Here is a 20,660-nt window from a genome sequence, read left to right on the forward strand (position 1 = left end):
CCAGGTCCACCTGAGCCACTTCAATCTTACCAGCCTGATCCACCTGCTGGTTGTTTTGATGTTCTTCAGTAGCCTGATTCTTGGGCACATGAGCATCTACGTGGCATACCTTTACAGCCAGGTTCTCTACCCGAGCAGCAATATCTTGCCACAGTGCAGCAGCCCAGATGGGTCTGCCCCTGCGCTGCCAGTTGTTTTGCTTCCATTGCTGTAACCATTTCCAGAGGGCATTTGCTACCATCCATGACTCAGTATAAAGACAGAGAACTGGCACTTTTCTCGTTCAGCAATATCTAAAGCCAGCTGGATGGCCTTCACTTCTGCCAATTGGCTTGATTCACTTTCTCCTTCAGCAGTTTTGGCAACCTCTTGTGTAAGACTCCATACAGCAGCCTTCCACCTCCGAGGCTTTCCCATAATACGACAGGACCCATCAGTGAACAGGGCATATTGCTTCTCATTTCTGGTAGCTTGTTATACATTGGGGCTTCTTCAGCATGTCACGTGATATTCCAAAATATTTGCCTTCTGGCCAGTCCACAATCACTTCTAGGATTCCTGGGCAACTGGGAGCCCAGTGTGAGATTAGTGCAACCCACTTACTCCACGTAGCATTAGTTGCATGCTGTGTAGACAAGCCCTTCCTTTGAACATCTAGCCCAGTACCGGCAGTTAGGGTGCCAAGAGGATCTGTTCTTCAGTACCAACCACTTCCAAAGCAGCTCAAAACCCTTCAGAAGCTGCCCATCTCTCATTTTCAGTTGGAGTTGTCGTGGTTCCGCTCGAGTGGGCAGCCGAGCTCCACCACAGCCGCTCTCTCACTCCCCCTCCTCAAAGAGGAATGGGGAGAAAATATGTGAAAAGGGCTCAAGGATTGAGATAAGGACGAGAAAATCACGCAATAATTAGTGTAACGGGCAAACCAGACTCAGCATAAGAAGACAGATAGTAAGATTTATTGCTCATTACTAACAAGCTAGAGAAGTGAAAAACAAAGGAAAGAAACCAAAAGCACCTTCCCCCCCATCCACCCTCTTCCACCTCCTCCCCCCGAGTGGCGCAGGGGAACGGGGGAATGGGGGTTATGGTCAGTCTACAGCACTTCTTCTCTGCCGCTCCTTCTCGGTCACTCTCGTCCCCTGTGCTGTGGGGTCCCACCCACGGGATACAGTCCCTGATGAACTGATCCGGCGTGGGCTTCCCACAGGCAGCAGCTCTTCCAGAACTGCTCCAGATATGGGTCCGTACCATGGGGTCCATCCCTCGGGAGAAAACTGCTCCAACCTGGCTCCCCTACGGGCAGCAGCTCCTGCCAGGTCACCTGCTCCTGCGTGGTCTCCTCTCCACGGGCTACAGGTCTGGCCCGGAATCTGCTCCGGCAGGGGTCTTCCACAGGCGGCAGCCTCCGTCGGTGCAGGGCCACCTGCTCCACCGTGGTCTCCTCCACGGGCTGCAGCGTGGAACCCTGCTCTACCGTGGTACTCCATGGGCTGCAGGGGGACATCCTGCTTCACCATGGTCCTCACCACAGGCCGCAGGGGACTTCTGCTCCGGCGCCTGGAGCACCTCTCCCCCTCCTTCTACACTGACCTTGGCACCTGCAAGGCTGTTTCTCACTCCCTTGACTCTCCCGGCTGCTGTGTGGCGCAGCGTTTTTTTCCCTGTCTTAAATATGCTCTCACAGAGGCGCAAAACAACATCGCTTATTGGCTCAGATCTGGAAAACAATGGGGCCCTTCCCAAACATGGGGCGGCTTCTAGATCTTTCTCACAGAAACAACCCCTATGGCCCCCTGCTACCAAAACCTTGCCACGTAAACCCACTACAGGAGTATAGCAGGCTTTGGGTCCTCTGTACCGTATCCACGACTCCAAAACCCTAGGTGGCAACCTCGAGTCTCTCGTGGTACTTTCTGCAAGAGCCTCCAGGTGGGGCCATTCTCCCTGGCTACAGTGTAGCGCACTGTCGTGGTTTAACCCGGCCGGCAGCTAAACACCACGCAGCCGTTCGCTCACCCTCCCCCCTCCCTCTCTGGGACGGGGGAGAGAAATGGAAAGTGAAGCCCGTGAGTTGAGATAAAGACAGTTTAATAAGACAGGAAAATAATAATAACAAAATAATAATAACAATAATAACAATAATAATAATAATATGGTGATAATAGGGAAATAATAATAATATGTACAAACAAGTGATGCACAATGCAATTGCTCACCACTCGCTGACCGATGCCCAGCCTAACCCCGAGCAGTCCGGCCCCCCTTCCCCCGGCTAGCCACCCCTATATATTGTTTAGCATGACGTCAGATGGTATGGAATACCCCTTTGGCTAGTTTGGGTCACCTGTCCTGGGTCTGTCCCCTCCCAGCTCTTACTGCACCCCCAGCCTGTCCGTTGGCAGGACAGAGCAAAAGGCTGAGATGTCCTTGGCTTAGTATAAGCACTGCTCTGCAACAATTAAAGCATCGGGGTGTTATCAGCACTCTTCTCATCCTAAGCCAAAACACAGCATTCCACCAGCTACTAGGAAGAAAATTAATTCTGTGCTAACTGAAACCAGGACATCTATCCACCCCTTATTCCATACCATTTATGTCATGCTCAGGTTACACTCTTTTCCATACATTCTAATTAGTCACCTATAGTAATCATGGTAGTGATAACATACAGTGTAATATACTAATTAACATGGTACAATTCAGTTCATGGGCTATTCTCACCCAGTATTAAATCTCCTTGAGGTACACACCGCACCTCTCCGTTCTTTTGCATCACCCACCAAGTGTATCCAGGTCCCTGAGCGAAAACAATTCCACGAATAGGTTTGCCTTTTCCTGAGGCAGGAGTAGCCCAGACTGTTTTACCCAGCATATTTTTTACATGCACTACAGGAACTTTATCCCCATCTACAGTACGTAACAGGTTTGATTGGGCAGGTCCAGCTCGGTTGTCAGATCCCCTAGTATTGACTAACCAGGTGGCCTTTGCCAAATGCGTATCCCAGTTTTTGAACGTCCCAGCGCCCATTGCTTTCAAGGTAGTCTTTAACAGGCCATTGTATCGTTCAACTTTCCCGGAGGCTGGTGCATGATAGGGGATGTGATACACCCATTCAATACCATGTTCTTTGGCCCAAGTGTCTATAAGGTTATTTCGGAAGTGAGTCCCATTGTCTGATTCTATTCTTTCTGGGGTGCCATGTCGCCATAGGACTTGCTTTTCAAGGCCCAGGATGGTGTTCCGGGCGGTGGCATGAGGCACAGGATATGTTTCCAGCCATCCGGTGGTTGCTTCCACCATTGTAAGTACGTGGCGCTTGCCGTTGCGAATTTGAGGGAGTGTGATGTAATCAATCTGCCAGGCCTCTCCATATTTATATTTCAGCCATCGTCCTCCATACCAAAGAGGCTTTTACTGTTTGGCTTGCTTGCTTGCTTGATTGCAGCACATGTTTCACAGTCATGAATAACCTGTGCTATAGTGTCCATGGTCAAGTCCACCCCTCGATCACGAGCCCATCTGTATGTTGCGTCTCTACCTTGATGACCTGAGGTGTCATGGGCCCATCGGGCTATAAATAATTCACCTTTATGCTGCCAATCCAGGTCCACCTGAGCTACTTCAATCTTAGCAGCCTGATCCACCTGCTGGTTGTTTTGATGTTCTTCAGTAGCCTGATTCTTGGGCACATGAGCATCTACGTGGCATACCTTTACAGCCAGGTTCTCTACCCGAGCAGCAATATCTTGCCACAATGCAGCAGCCCAGATGGGTTTGCCCCTACGCTGCCAGTTGTTTTGCTTCCATTGCTGTAACCATCCCCACAGGGCATTTGCTACCATCCATGAATCGGTGTAGAGATAGAGAACTGGCCATTTTTCTCGTTCAGCAATGTCTAAAGCCAGCTGAATGGCTTTCACTTCTGCAAACTGACTCGATTCACCTTCTCCCTCAGCAGCTTCTGCAACTCGTCGCGTAGGACTCCATACAGCAGCCTTCCATCTCCGATGCTTCCCCACAATACGACAGGACCCATCAGTGAACAGGGCATATTTCTTTTCATTCTCTGGCAACTGGTTGTACAGTGGGGCTTCTTCAGCACGACCCACCTCCTCCTCTGATGATATCCCAAAGTATTTGCCTTCTGGCCAGTCCATGATCACTTCCAATATTCCTGGGCGACTGGGGTTTCCTATTCGAGCCCGCTGAGTAATCAGTGCAACCCACTTGCTCCATGTAGCATCAGTTGCATGATGCGTAGAGGGGACCCTTCCCTTGAAAATCCAGCCTAGTACCGGCAATCGGGGTGCTAGGAGGAGCTGCGCTTCAGTACCGACCACCTCCGAAGCAGATCGAACTCCTTCATATGCTGCCAATATCTCCTTTTCAGTTGGAGTATAGCGGGCCTCAGATCCTCTGTATCCCCGACTCCAAAACCCCAGGGGCCGACCTCGAGTTTCCCCAGGTTCTTTCTGCCAGAGGCTCCAGGTGGGGCCGTTCTCCCTGGCTGCAGTGTAGAGCACATTCTTTACATCTGGTCCTGTTCGAACTGGCCCAAGGGCTACTGCATGGACTATTTCCTGCTTGATTTGTTCAAAGGCTTGTCGTTGTTCAGGGCCCCATTCAAACTCATTCTTCTTACGGGTTACTTGGTAGAGTGGGTTTACAATCAGACTGTAATTTGGGATGTGCATTCTCCAAAACCCCACAACACCTAGGAAAGTCTGTGTTTCTTTTTTGTTAGTTGGTGGAGACATAGCTGTTATTTTGTTGATCACATCCATTGGGATTTGACGACGTCCATCTTGCCATTTTATTCCTAAAAACTGGATCTCTCGTGCAGGTCCTTTGACTTTATTTTGTTTTATGGCAAAACCGGCTTTCAGAAGGATTTGGACTATTTTCTTCCCTTTCTCGAAAACTTCCTCTGCTGTGTCACCCCACACAATAATGACATCGATGTACTGCAGGTGTTCAGGAGCTTCCCCCTGCTCTAGCGCAGACTGGATCAGTCCATGGCAAATGGTAGGGCTGTGTTTCCACCCCTGGGGCAGCCGATTCCAAGTATATTGGACTCCCCTCCAAGTGAAGGCAAATTGTGGCCTGCACTCTGCTGCTAGAGGGATGGAGAAAAATGCATTAGCGATATCAATTGTGGCGTACCACTTGGCTGCCTTCGATTCAAGTTCATACTGAAGTTCCAGCATGTCCGGCACTGCAGCACTCAGTGGTGCCGTGACTTCGTTCAGGCCGCGATAGTCCACTGTTAGTCTCCACTCGCCATTAGACTTTCTCACTGGCCATATGGGACTATTGAAAGGTGAATGGGTCTTGCTGATCACTCCTTGGCTCTCCAATTGACGAATTAGCTTATGGATGGGGATCAGGGAGTCTCGGTTAGTGCGATATTGCCGCCGGTGCACAGTTGTGGTAGCGATTGGCACTTGCTGTTCTTCGACCCTCAGCAACCCCACAACAGAGGGGTCCTCTGAGAGACCAGGCAAGGTAGATAATTGTTTAATGCCCTCTGTCTCTAAGGCAGCTATACCAAAAGCCCACCGGAACCCTTTTGGGTCCTTGCAATATCCTCTTCTAAGACAGTCTATGCCAAGGATACATGGAGCATCCGGGCCAGTCACAATGCGATGCTTTTCCCACTCATTCCCAGTCAGACTCACTTCAGCCTCCAATACAGTCAACTGCTGAGATCCTCCTGTCACTCCACAAATATAGATGGGCTCTGGTCCTTTATAGCTCGATGGCATTATAGTACATTGTGCACCGGTGTCTACTAAAGCCTTATACTTCTGAGCGCGTGATGTGCCAGGCCATCGAATCCACACAGTCCAATAAACTCGATTGTCCCTTTCCTCCCCCTGGCTGGAGGCAGGGCCCCCCTAATCCTGGTCAGAATCTTCCTCGTTTCTGTGTTTGAAGGACTGTCTGCTGGAAGTTGGAGCAGCAAACTTTTCGGAGAATCCCTTTTTCCTGATTGTTTTCTTTTGCAACTCACGTACCCGTGCCTCTAGGGTCGCGGTAGATTTTCCATCCCATTTTCTCATGTCCTCTCCATGGTCTCATAAGTAAAACCACAGGGTGGCACGGGGTGAGTACCCACCATATCGTCTTCCTTGTGTGGGTGAACGCCTACCCCTGACAGCTGAGACACTGCTTTGTACAGGTACAGAGGAGAATAATCTCTCTTCAAGTTGGTGAAACTTTTCAGAAAGTTTCTCCCGGGTGTTCTCTTTTAGTTGGTGGACACTGGTTGGTTCAGGTGGGGAGGACAATAGATTCTCTTCAAGTTGGTGAACCTTTTCAGAAAGTTTCTCCACAGCTGAGACGCAGGCCTGTAAGGAAGAGGAGAGACTTTCTTCGTACTGCCGGAGTTGTTTAGCCGCTTCATCCACTGTGGGTTCCTCATCCTCTTTCCAGGCCATTATTGCCAATGAGCTGGCATATGATGATGGTGCACTCCGTACAAACTTCCGCCACATGGGCCGTGTACACTTGACTTCATCTGGGTCTTTGGATGTTTGTCTGAGGTCTGGATCCTCATAAATCACTTCCCGTACGGCTAATTCCCTCAGGTACTGGATTCCCTTCTCCATAGTGGTCCACTTGCCTGGTAGACATAAAAGTTCTTCCTTGAAGGGATACCTTTCCCTCACAGCTGAGAGGAGACGCCTCCAGAGGCTGGTGGGTTGTGCTCCATCTGCAATTGCTTTGTCAATGCCGGCATCTCGAGCAAGGGATCCCAGCCGCTTGGCTTCCCTGCCGTCTAATTCCACACAATTGGCTCCAGAGTCCCAGCACCGGAGCAGCCAGGTGACAAGCTGCTCACCTATACAGCGACCAAAATCTTTTCGCACATCTCGTAGCTCGCGCTCGTTTAGGCTTCGGGTAGTTACTGTTGATTTTTCGACATCCTCATCTTCCTCCTCCTGAATCCTTGATGGCCCAGCGTAGTCATCATCTTCGTCATCTCTATACCTAGTTTTGGCAGAAGCCTTACCTGGATTGGCAGAAGACTCTCTGCGTTCTAAACGACCTGAATCTCTATACCATTTTTTCACCTTCTCTACAGGGGCAGCTTGCACTGCTACTGCTCGTTTCTCTGACTTTGTTACAGGGTCTGCCACAGGGGTTGGAATACCCTCTGCAGGGGCAGCTTGCACTGCTACTGCTCGTTTCTCTGACCCCGTTACAGGGATTGGAATACCCTCTGCAGGGTCAACTTGCACTGCTACAGCTCGTTTCTCTGACCCCGTTACGGGGGTTGGAATACCCTCTGCAGGGTCAACTTGCACTGCTACAGCTCGTTTCTCTGACACGGCCACAGGAGCTGGAGCGGCTGCAGGAGCTGGAGCAGTTGCAGGAACTGGAGCTGTAGCGGCTACAGGAGATGGAGCTGGAGCTGGAGCAGTTGCAGGAGCTGGGACTGGAGCAGCAGTAGGAGCTGGAGCTGTAGCGGCTTCAGGAGCTGGGACTGGAGCGGCTGCAGGAGCTGGAGCTGGAGTGACTGCAGGAACTGGGACTGGAGCGGCTGCAGGAGCTGGGACTGGAGCGGCTGCAGGAGCTGGGACTGGAGCGGCTGCAGGAGCTGGAGCGGCTGCAGGAGCTGGAACTGGAGCGGCTGCAGGAGCTGGAACTGGAGCGGCTGCAGGAGCTGGAGCTGGACCAGCTGCAGGAACCGGATCTGGAGCGGCTGCAGGAACTGGGACTGGAGCGGCTGCAGAGTCCACCGTAGGGGTCACAGTGGCCGTTGGATCTGTCACAGGGCTTGGAGTGGCCGCAGGGTCTGTCACTAAGTTGATAGCAGTATCCATGGCAGCTCGATAGGCATAGGCCAGACCCCAGCACGTTACAATGATTTGTGTTACTTTGGAACTGCCAGAATCATGACACCTTTTTTTCAAGCATTCTGCCAGTTTTTGAGGATTTTGCCATTGTTCAGGGGTGAATTTCCAACACACTGGGGGTGCCAACTGCTCTAGATGCCTGCCCATATCCACCCATACTCCCTGCCACCCACAACTATACTGCCTCCGGGCAGATCTCCGGATGAGCTTCCCAAGTAGTTGTTTAACTTTAAGCAGAACCTGAAGTGCATTCAGGAGGCAAAACAACAAGACTATGGTATTCTGAGTATCCCAGAAATATTCAATATCTTGGAGAGCTATTGTGACAAGCTCAGTGGATAAGAGGGTGGTGAAGGAGGAAGGCAGAGTGATCCAGGAGGATACAGGGGTGGTGAAGGAGAAAGGGAGAGTAAGCAAGTAAGGAAAAATATCCTCCCCTTTCCCCTCCACAGATTGACTCCCTAATGAAAAAAAACAATAGGTATAATTGCTAATAGTTTCCAAGATACAGTTTCCAAAGTACAGAGTCGACGATGTTACTGAATACAAATAACAAGTTAGAGTCATGACCACATATTTCATCGTCTCATAAGCCATTGCTACAACACACAGTACCATAATGATCTGAAACCAGGGCCCGGAGAGGATAAACAACACGACAGAGAGCAAATACGGAAAATAATGTACTATAATACTCAATTTGGAAAACAGGCGCAGCAGAGTTGAGATTAAAGCAATCAGCATTATGACAAGTGACTATTAAGCAGGTCTAATCCTTACACCAATTTTAGTTTAACACACTCTGGTCAGATCTGCCGTTATCTCAACCTTTCGGGCCCCACGTTGGGCGCCAAAAAGACTGTCGTGGTTTAACCCGGCCGGCAGCTAAACACCACGCAGCCGTTCGCTCACCCTCCCCCCTCCCTCTCTGGGACGGGGGAGAGAAATGGAAAGTGAAGCCCGTGAGTTGAGATAAAGACAGTTTAATAAGACAGGAAAATAATAATAACAATAATAATAATAATAATAATAATACAATGATGACAATAGTACTACCACTAATAATATGTACAAACAAGTGATGCACAATGCAATTGCTCACCACTCGCTGATCGATGCCCAGCCTAACCCCCGAGCAGTCCGGCCCCCTCCCCCGGCTAGCCACCCCTATATATTGTTTAGCATGACGTCAGATGGTATGGAATACCCCTTTGGCTAGTTTGGGTCACCTGTCCCGGGTCTGTCCCCTCCCAGCTTTTACTGCACCCCCAGCCTGCTCGTTGGCAGGACAGAGCAAGAAACTGAGATGTCCTTGGCTTAGTATAAGCACTGCTCTGCAACAATTAAAACATTGGGGTGTTATCAGCACTCTTCTCATCCTAAGCCAAAACACAGCATTCCACCAGCTACTAGGAAGAAAATTAATTCTGTTCTAACTGAAACCAGGACAGAGACCTTCAAGATAATTCCCTATCCACTGAATAGTCCACACATCAAATCCATCTCTCCGATTTGGAGAACAGGATGTCATGTGAGAGTGTGTCAGAGGCCTTGAAGAAGTCCAGGTAGGTGACATCGGTCAGTCTTGCCTTGTCAACTGATGCAGTCTGTGGAGCTAGAGGTGTATATAAACTTGAATAGGCAATGAAGTCTTGTCGCATTGGTCGACAGAAAGCCCTGGGAACGTGATGATTGAGGAACTTGGGAAAGCATCAAAAGGCTGTTTTTTGTAATATAAGTGCTACCGTGAGATTGCCTAACCTTGGGCAGTGAGAAAGTAACAAAGTGCACGTAGGCTGTATTCTGTTGCTAGGAGTTTTCTATGGTATTGTGCTATCTCGGGACAAATATAAAAGAGCAGAGGTAGAGACAATAAAAAGGTTTTTCTTTCCTTCGCTTGCAACTTGCATCAGTCTGTGCATTCATTGCCACAAATGGCGCCCAATCAGGGACCAGAATAGAGGAGCCAAGAAATGACCAAACCAGTGGCAAGCCCCATTGAACTTCAAAGCTGCTGAAAGGAAGCAGGAAAGCAAAGCTGCTGAAAGGAAACAAGAGAGTGATGTCACACTCATCATCTCTGCAGGACAGAGGTGAGCAATGAGGAACAATGGGTGCTAATATTTCCGTGGAAGAGAAAGCAGTGCATAGGATGTTCAAGCTAATACTAAAGAAAAATAATGTGATGATAGAGGGTAACAATCTCAAGCGCCTCTTGAGGTGGGTTGCATCAGAAACCTCCGGAATAGACTCAGCTAATATTTATAACCCCAAGAAATGGGATGCAGACACAAGATTTGACGCAGTGGCAGCTGGACTCCTTGGACCCTGGAGAGTAGTGTTTGAAGCGTTGAAAAAACAAGTCAGTGCCAAGGAGCCAACATGAAGTGGGACCATTCCCCAGAAGTCCCATCCCGTGACTGCACTGCCTCCCCCATCCCCTGTGACACCCCCTGTGACGCCTCCCCCTCCCCCAGTAGTGGCAGCTGCGGACTTGAGGAAGGAGAAGGAATGGGATGATGATGATGACCCCTTTAATCCGGGACCAATTGATCCAGAAAAGGAGACGGACTTGTTTCCCCCTGATCTGCATCGAGTGTGGCAGGAGGTCCGTAGAGAGGCTGAAAAGGCGGGGGATGTACAGATGTTGACCAAACTGCAAACTTGTGGTGTTTACCCAGTAATCTATGACGTCAATCAACAACTGTGCTGGGAGGTTTTGAACTTCACAGTAGTTAAAGAATTGCGAAGAGGAGTGCTCGAGTTTGGACTCTCCTCTCCTTACACCACAAATCTGTTAGGATCCATCATGAGGAGTTACAATCTATGACATTTTGACTGTAAAACATTATCCCAGATGTCCCTCACATCCACCCAATATAAGCTCTGGCATGGGCAGTGGCAGCAGCTTTGCGAACAAAAGGCATTGGAATATCTGGGACAGCCAGCAGGTGATCCATTAAGGGCCCCTGGTGTTGGAAAAACTGCATCACCTCTGCAAACTTGTTATTGAAAAACTGGTTGGTGAGGCACATTGTACCAACAACTAGCCCCTGGAATTCACCAGTGTTTGTCATTCAGAAGAAAAGCAGCAAATGGAGACTATTGCATGACCTCCATCAGATTAATGCTGCAATGGAAAATATGGGGGCCTTACAGCATGGCTTGCCCTCGCCCACAATGATTGCCATGAACTGGCATCTAACAATTATAGATTTAAAAGATTGTTTATTCACTATTCCCCTAGACCCTGCTGATGCACTGTGTTTTGTGTTCTCAGTGCCCTCCACTGATGTTTTTGAGCCTTGTGCCCGATATCACTGGATGGTGCTCCCGCAGGGAATGAAAAATAACCCTATGATTTGTCAATGGTCTGTGGCAAGGCCCCTCAGCCCCACTAGGGAGCAAGATCCCTGGGCGCTCATATACCATTACATTATTTATTCTCGTGGCCACAAAGACAGAGTCTGAAATGCAGGAGACGTTGCAAATTGTGGTCTCCAGCCTCACTAGATTCAATTTGGTTATAGCCCCTGAAAAGGTGCAGAAATCTGCCCTGTGGCACTATCTGGGATGGCGTATCTTGGAGCAAAGTGTAGTCCCACAGAATTTAAAGATCTCCCAGAATATAAAAAATTTGAATGATATGCAAAAATTGCTAGGCACCATAAACTGGGTTCATCCCCTATTAGGGATCACCTACACACCCTCTTTTCCCTATTGAAGGGGGATCTGGCTTTGGGATCTGCCCAGTCGCTATCTCCAGGGGCTCTGACTGCCCTTCAAAAGATGGCCACAGCAATATCAACCAGACAAGCTCAGCGCTACCACCCAGACTACCCATTCCAACTAATAATCTTGGATTCATTTTTTCAACCATATGGCCTCATATTCCAGTGGGAAGAAGAGTTGCACAGCTCTGTGCAAGACCCACTCAGAATTATTGAATGGGTCTTTTTACTTCATCAATTTGGAAAGACCATATCTACTAAAATCAAATTGTTAGCATCATTAATCATAAAGGGTAGACAGAGATTGCTGGCGCTGAGCAGTCAAGATCCATCAACATTAATATTACCTTTACCCATGCAGATGTTACAATGGCTGTTACAGTCCTTGCTCTTTTTCCAAACAGCTCTGGAAGGCTTCACAGGTACAGTTTCCATTCACACCCCTGGTTACAAATTTCTGCAGTCCCCATTGCCACTTCAAGACATCCCAAAATGTAGTCCTGTCCCTCTAGATGCTCTTACTGTATTTATGGATGGATCTGGACTAACAGGGAACTCAGTTATAATATGGAGAGACACTGATGGTCGGTGGCAGTCCGATGTACATGTTGTGAAAGGATCACCACAAATTGTAGAATTAGCAGCCGTATTCAGAGTTTTTGAAAAATGGAGTTGTCTTATCAACATTGTCACTGACTCCACATATGTTGCTGGAGTCGATACTAGAACTGAGGCAGCTTGCCTCTTATCTTCTTCCTATTTGTTAGGATCCTTTGCTTCTGAACTTTGAGGAGGTAATCCTGGAATATCCAGCTTTCTTGGGCCCCTCTTCCCTCCAGAGCTTTGCCCCATGGTACTCTACTAAGCAGATCCCTGAAGAGGGCAAAGTCTGCTCTCCCAAATCCAGGGTAACAAGCTTGCTGCCCTTTGGATCCCAAACTGCACCATTTCATGGTCACTGCAGCCAAAGCTACCCTTGAGTTTCACATTCCCCATCAGTCCCTCCCTGTTTGTGAGAATGAGGTCCAGCATAGCACCTCTCCTCGTTGGCTCTTCTATCACTTGGAGAATGAAGTTGTCATCAATGCATTCCAGGAACCTTCTGGATTGCCTATACCCTGCTGTGCTGTTCCTCCAATAGATGTCAGAGTGGTTGAAGTCCCCCATGAAGACCAGGGCATGTGAACATGAGGCTGTTGCTGTCTGTCTATAAAGGACCTCATCTGCTTGGTCTTCCTGATCAGGTGGCCTGTAGCAGACCCCCACTACTTTCACCTGTCCCTGCCTTCCCTGTAATCCTAACCCATAAACTGTCAGCTCCTCATCCATCCCCAGGCAGAGCTCCATGCACTCCAGCTACTCATTGACATAAAAGGGCAATGCCCCCTCCTCACCTTCCCTTCCTGTCTTTCCTAAAGAGCTTGTATCCTTCTATTCCAACACTCCAGTCATGAGAGCCATCCCATTACGTCTCTTCAATACCAATGATGTCATGGCCCTGCAGACGTGCCTACATTTCTAACTCCTCTTATTTATTCCCCGTTCTATGTGCATTAGCGTAGAGACATTTAAATTAAGCCCCTGATGAAGCTGCCTTACTGGCTGGAATTCCTTTGTGCTGCTCTTCAGGTGCTCTGCTGATGATCCAAAACCCTCCTCCAGGCTCTGGCCATCTCAATCAACAATCATTGACTGACACTGGTGTCAAATTGGGAGCAGGAGAGATTGAGGTTCCCCTCCTCCAGCAACTCTTGTTTAAAGCCCTCCTCACCAGCTCAGCAAGCCTATGACCAAAGATGCTCTTCCCCTTCTCTGATAGGTGGACCCCATCAGCTTCCAGCAGACCAGCTTTTCCGTAGAGAGTCCCATGGTCTAAATAGATGAACCCCTGTCTGTGACACCAGTCCTGCATCCATCTGTTGATTTGCCAGATTCAACTGGCCCTTTCAATCCCCTTCGCTTTGACCAGGAGGTCTGATGAAAAAACTACTTGCGCTCCTGAGTCCTTTACTGCTGCTCCCAGGGCTCTGTAATCCCTCTTGACACGCCTCAGATTGCTCCTGGTTGCATCACTGGTGCCTATGTGAAAGAGCAGCAGTGGATAATAGTCCTTAGGCTGTACAAGGCTTGGCAATCTCTTGGTAACATCGCTGACACGAGCCCCTGGTAAGCAGCAGACTTCTCTCAAGAGTGGATCGTGTCAGCAGATGGGTGCCTCTGTACCTCTCAGAAGAGAGTCTCCTACTACTATCACCCATTACCTTTTATTATTTGGACTAGTTGTTATGCAGGGAGCAGACTGGGCTGCCTTACTCAGCTCCACCCTCCCTGCAATGGGTCTTTCCTTTTCAGTCTGCAGAGGGGTGAAGAGGTTCTTCACCTAAGGCACCTAAGACTTTGGGGGAAGACTCTTCCTCCTGCTGGTCCTTGTTGACAGCTGCTATCCTCCACTGTTATTGATCCCCCTCCTTTTTGTGAGCATCAGAGAAGGAGTTTCGGACTGTTTGGTCATGCGCTGTGTATCCTCTGATGACTAGGATCCAGCTGTCTAAATCCTCATCAGCCTCCCTGACACTATGCAGCCTTCTCACTGCCTCCTGAAGCCTGGCCACCTGGTCACACCTTAAGCAGGCAGGTCTGCCACATGTCCCTGCCCCAGGAGAATGATCTAGGCACTTGCAGAAGTTAGTATACACTTGTGGAATAATTGCCTAAGGTGACTCGGAAATCAAACTGATATTCACATTTTAAAGAAAAGGTACAGCATAGAAGAAGCTTCTAGAATGGAGTGTAGCTGCACTACTTAAACGTTCCCTAGGCCTCCAACTTTAGATGCTATCGCACTGGGGGAACCTGGTGTGCTGACTCTAAGGAACAGTACGGAGCGTAGAGCGGAGTGGAGACACCACAGCTAGGCTCTGTGACAAGATGGGAACTTGATTGTTCTTGTGCACACTGAGGCCGACAAGCTGCACATTTGCTACCCTGAGTGTCCTGGTTTCAGCTAGGTTAGAGTTAATTTTCCTCCTAGTGACTTGCAGAAAAGAGACTCCACAACCTGTAAGGCTGTAAAGTAGGCATGTTTATTCAGCACTGAGCAGCACAGAGGGTAGTCCCACCACAATCGTGCGCACCCACCACAGTAGTTCATCTTGCATTTATACAGAAGGGGTTACACAGGTAAGGGATTGCCTATACATACTCATAACCTCTCCCTGAAACGGTGATCTTTATTACAATGAGCTCTGGGAAATCATTTCCATTGTCTCAGTCCTGTCTGGATTAGTTCACAATACCTATATGTAAGGAATGTTTCAGCAATTCGTGTCAATAGAGGGCTTGAAGGGTAAACCTTGAGTCTCTGATATCTGGGGGGGGTTCAGAATAACTGGTAAATATTGTGACTATTGCATGGGACACTACACAAGTCTCTGACATCCAGCCAAGATGGACAAAGGAGAAGGACAAAGAAAAAGCCTGGGAGGAAGACTACGAGCCTTCAGCACGAGAAACCCCCAGAGGGACCACCGGAGACTGATACACATGAGCCAGTGGGAGGGTTCGGATTCCAGGAACTAATTATAATAACCCTGACTTTTCTAGAAGTAGTAATGAATATGTAGGAGCCTAGGAGCATAAAAACCAGCCACCTGATTTAACTTGTGTGTGCCTTGGTGGAACAGAGACTCCCGATGCACCCAGCGCTGTTTACCTGCCTTTTATTGACCCCATAAATAAATCTTATAAAGCTAAATTGACTCGGAATTTATAACAATTTGGTGACCCCAACGTGATCCTCTTGGGTCCCGAGGCTGTGAACGGCTAAGGGAGGTGCCCCCACCCTTGTTTCATTGTGGCCCTTTGTCGGGAGCAGTACAGAGCCCAGCAGGATTACGAACATAAGAGGAAAGTAAAGAAGAAAGAGCTCTCCCCTCCTCTGGTTTAAACCCTTAATTCTGCGCACAAAGATCCGAACGAAGATTTATCATTTCATGAGTATGCTGTTCGGTTGGGTGGATTCGGTTGTGTGACTGTGTGTAAGGGTGTGATTGAGACGGAACTCAGTTCCAAAGCGAGTGCGGAAGTCTTCTAACCACAGTTCCAATATCACGCAAGGGACTCAGCCGGTGAAGGACCGAAGTGATCGTTCTAAGTGTTCGTGGGTGGGATAACACTCACAAGACATGTTTAGATACAGGCACAGCCAGGAGTTTCAGAACTTTTTTGTATAAAAATGTGAAATGTGTTCATCTGATTCATGTCAATATCGAACAATGCTAAGGCCGCATGATATGATGAAATGTGACCTTCTGTCTTACATACCCTTGTATAACCACAAGTCTAAGAAAAACAGAGTGGTTAATGTATATAGTTCTTGTATCTTGCAAAAGAATGGTCCAGCAATTCGTGTCAATAGAGGATAAGAGAACAAAGGAGTTTCAGAATAGCTGCTATTATGACTATTGCATGGGACACTACGCAAGTCTCTGATATCTGGCGAAGAGATTAAGGAGAAGGGGAAAGCCGAAGGACAACTAAAAGACAAAGCTTGCAGGGGATGCTGCACAAGTCTCTGATATCTGGCCAAGATGGACAAAGGAGAAGGACAAGGACAAAGCCTGGGAGGAAGACTACAAGCTTTCAGCACGAGAAACCCCCAGAGGGACCACCAGAGACATACGCATGCGCCAGAAGGAGGGTTCAGATTCCGGGAACTAATTATAATAACCCCGCCTTTTCCAGAAGTAGTAATGAATATGTATTATCCTAGGAGCATAAAAAACAGCCGCCTGATGTAACTGGTGTGCATCTTGGTGGAGCAGAGACTCCCAGTGCACCCAGCACTGTTTGCTTACCTCTATTCCTTTAATAAATTGTAAACTTTGATTGTAATCCTATTTGGGACTTAGCCATTTATTACAAAAAGAAGTTCCAGGAATGGGTCAGGGACAAAGCAGATCCTTAGACTCTTAGGAGGTTCAAGGAGGGGCCTCTGGTTTAAAAAGGGGGAAAAATTAACAGATACTCCACCGGATAGTCCCTTAGGGCTAATGTTAAGATATTGTGATAGTTTTAGAAGCACTAAACATAAGGCGAGAATGATTTAATTTTGTATGGTTAAATGGCCAAAAGAACCCTTAAGACCCCATGTATTTTGGCCGATATTTGGGTCCACGGAGGACTGGGTCTGTCAGGCATTGAACATGTATGTTAGTAGTAGAATACCCGTGGATCCGGAAGAGAACAAGTATGCTGCAGCCTGGTTGGGACTAACAGAATCACCCGCCACTCGTATATTTAATTTAATTACAAAAAGGAGGATGAAGAAGATAAGGAGGAGAGGGAGCCCCTTGATAATTTGCCATAACCAACCTTAGAAAATGTTTAAATAAGATTAGGGGTGTCAGGGGCTATACCTTCTGGGGACCCAAACATCTACAGAGCCCTTGATAAAGTTATTAATAGGTCCTCACAAGAAGAAGTTCGGTTTCTGGTAGATACAGGGGCCAAAAGAGTGACTATTCAGAATATACCAAGGGGACTCAAAAAGGGAAAAAGCAAATGTCTGTGGTAGGGACAAAAGGGGAGTCCTTCCCTGTGTCAATACTAGAAAGCATTGAGGTGGAATCTGAGACCTATGTGGGTCTTAATGATCTCTTGCTTGTTCCAGAAGCAGAATATAAGCTATTGGGGAGGGATTTGATTATCAAAATGGGCTTAAAGCTTGTAGGGGAGAATGGGAAAATCCGGTTAGATACATTAAGAAAAGAAGATGAGGGCGATATAGATCCCCGAGTATGGTATAAGGAAGGGGAATTGGGAAAGTTGGAAATGGAACCCCTAATGGTAGAAATAACAGAACTCCAGAAACCTATAAGAGTAGAACAGTATCCCATTCCTTTAGAAGAAAGGAAGTGATTAAAACCAGTCATAGACCGGCTATTACAAGGAGGGACTTTAGAACCACGCATGTCCCCCCATAATACGCCTATATTACCCGTAAAGAAAGCTAATGGGACATACCGATTGGTCCAAGATCTAAGAGCTGTAAATTGAAGAACGGTGACTAAATTCCCAGTAGTGGCAAATCCTTATACTCTATTAAATCATTTGACCCCACAACATATTTGGTATAGTATAATAGACCTGAAGGATGCTTTTTGGGCATGTCCATTAGAAGAAAAATCTAGGGATTATTTTGCTTTTGAATGAGAGGACCCAGCAAAAGGACCCAGCAGCTATGATGGACTGTACTACCACGGGGGTTTACTGAGTCTCCTAACCTGTTTGAACAAACTTTGGAAAAATTATTACAATCTTTTGAGCAGGAGGGAGAAAAGTGGATCCTGCCAGATGGCAGAGAGATACTGCCTAAGAGTCAAGCAAAGAAGCTGCTATTTCAGATGCATTTGCAAACCCATTGGGGAACTCGAGCTTTGAGTGATCAGTTTTTAAAATTTTATGGGCACGTTGGGATATATGAGATTGTTCAGCAAATTACTTGAGTGTCTAACATGTCAGAAAATAAATAAGAAAAGTATGAGGCAAGCACCTACTGGGGGACGGAGGATTGCATATAGGCCATTCGAAAGAGTACAGGTTGATTTCATCGAGCTACCGAAAATAGGACGATATAAATATTTGTTGGTGATAGTGGATCAACTAACCCATTGGGTAGAGGCCTACCTGTTGCAGGAAGCACGGCCGAAAGCACGACAGACACCAGTAGAGTCAGATCATGCTCCATTTTATTGCCCGAATAGTTTCAATAAATCCCTCAACAATTCCCCCTTCTTCTTTTGAGCAAACCAAGCCCGACACAGCAGTTTTACAAGTAACTCTTTAGCCATACTTATAACACACAACGATGATTACCACCACCATAAACCAAATCCTTAATCCCCTTGTGACTAAACGCAGCAACCATCTACACTTTGTTTCAAACAAGTCAGTGAACCATTGATTGAAAGGATTGATACCATATTGAATCTTTCTCATGTGCTCTTTCAGGAAAGTAATGGATTTGTGAATTGACTCATTATGATCAGAAAGGTTTAAACAGTACATTCCCTTAAAGTCCTCACACCCATTCCTTTGAGCCAAAAACAAGTAGTCAATAGCAGCTTGATCCTGTAAAAGCACATGTCGCAGACTATTTTGATCTGGTAACATCTCCTCAAGTAACTCTGTCGTGGCATAGGCTTGCCTCTCGGCCCAGCATACCAATTTTTCTAAGTTGTTACGTGCGGCCGGAGGTGCCACTCCAGGCACTAAAATTGCCAATGCCGCTCTAGCTGCAACCCCACACAATTCAACATTATCATTGCAATCCGGTGCAAGCAATGCCCATTTATGTCTGGTGTTCTCACGCAACTGTAACAAGCTAGGAGCAAATACAATGAGTTCATCTAAGTAACATGAACATCTGATAGCATTTGCAGGGATACCTTGCCAGGCCCTATCCCCACAAATCAGAAGCACATCAGGAGGTAAGACCAAAGCTGTACAATTGTTCCAAACACTGTAGTGGTTACCCCTTGTCTCCGTGCCATAAACCCCTAAACCCTGCTTAGCAGCGTCATTGTAATCACAGGTGTTATTTGTGTTTTTGTACTGGTATGGCCCTTTCCCGGTTCCTGTAGCAGGATTCATCTGATAGCCACGGCTACATTCACATTTGTAGCCACCTTTCAGGTTGATACAGATTTGACTACAGATACCAGGGTTTTGACATTCATCAAAATCTCCACAGTTTCTCTTGTCTACAAACTCAAACCCAGCTGGACAGTCACATTCATTTTTGTTGCATTCCTTCAGGGGCCCATCACCCCAGTCCTTGTAGTCTCTCTGCTGGTTACACACCTTATTGATATCTATGCATTCTCCACTTCTGCACTTGAATTTGCCAGGTCCAGAGCACTGAATAACATTGTTACAGTTTGCTTCATCAGTGCCATCCAGACAGTCTCTCACACCACTGCACTGCCTACTCCCATGGACACAGTTCCCATCTTCACATTTGAACTGGTCCAGGAAGGGCAGTTAATTTCATCACTTCCATCCTTGCAATAAGGATCTCCGTCACATCGCCACTTCCTGTGGATACATTCACCTGAGCCGCACTGCACCTCACTCGCAGAACACTTTACCGGAGGTGTAGGCTGGCGGCCACACTGCTCCAAAGATTCATCCGAGTGGTCGGAGCAGTCAGCATCATCATCACACACCCAGCTGATAGGGATGCAGGTAGAACTCTTGCACTGAAATTCATGAACAACACAGGTAGGAGGTGCATACTCCAGCTCATCGCTACCATCACTGCAGTCATCTTGACCATTGCAGACAAAGCTTTTGGAAATACATTGCCCACTACTGCATGTGAACTCTGCTGCACTACAAGTCACAATGCCACAATTCTCTTCATCTTCTCCACTGTCACAGTCTTTTTCACCATCACATTTCCAGGACACTGGGATACACTGGGTTGACTGAGGACCACAGCTGATTTCATTTACCCGGCATGTTCTCATATGACACAGCTCAGCACTCTCGTCAGACCCATCTTCACAGTCCGGATCCCCATCACACTGCCATCTGTTTGGCACACACTGACCACTGTTGCACACAAAGTCAGATTCAGCACACATCTTCTTCACACAAGCACTCTCATCACTGCCATCTGAGCAGTCTTCATCACCATCACATTTCCAGAGTAAAGGAATACAGCGTCCATTACTACATGGGAACTGGGATTCTTCACATTTTGCTCTAGCACTGTCGGCAGCAGTGCACAGGCAGGTGAGGGCGAGCAGCAGGCAGAATGCCCCACAGCGCGGCAGCGATCGCCACCGCCCCGCACCTGTGTCACTTATACTACTCCTATTACCCGTGCTGTCAGTGTCAGTGGCATCCTCCTGGTACCGTTTCTGTCTTTGCCGCCCCTTACTCTCCCCCTTTTCTTTTTGCCACTGGCCATTCACCACAAATGGATGAGACACATGATTACTAGTTAGGAAAGAGAGTGTAACGTCTGCTATACGGCTGCAGGCAGTGCCAGCTGCAATC

General features: G+C 47.7%; 1 long non-coding RNA gene across 1 annotated transcript in view; it reads left to right on the forward strand.

Moving 5' to 3' along the window:
• Positions 1-1,611: 1,611 nt before the first annotated feature.
• The window catches only part of LOC137847177 (uncharacterized), a 69,778-nt gene continuing 50,729 nt past the window's right edge, over positions 1,612-20,660 (forward strand). Inside the window, exon 1 of the long non-coding RNA XR_011090826.1 lies at positions 1,612-1,831. This is a non-coding gene — a long non-coding RNA (uncharacterized lncRNA). The remainder of the gene's footprint in view (positions 1,832-20,660) is intronic.

This window comes from Anas acuta, chromosome W (genome assembly GCF_963932015.1).
Source record: "Anas acuta chromosome W, bAnaAcu1.1, whole genome shotgun sequence".
Lineage (NCBI taxonomy): Eukaryota > Metazoa > Chordata > Aves > Anseriformes > Anatidae > Anas > Anas acuta.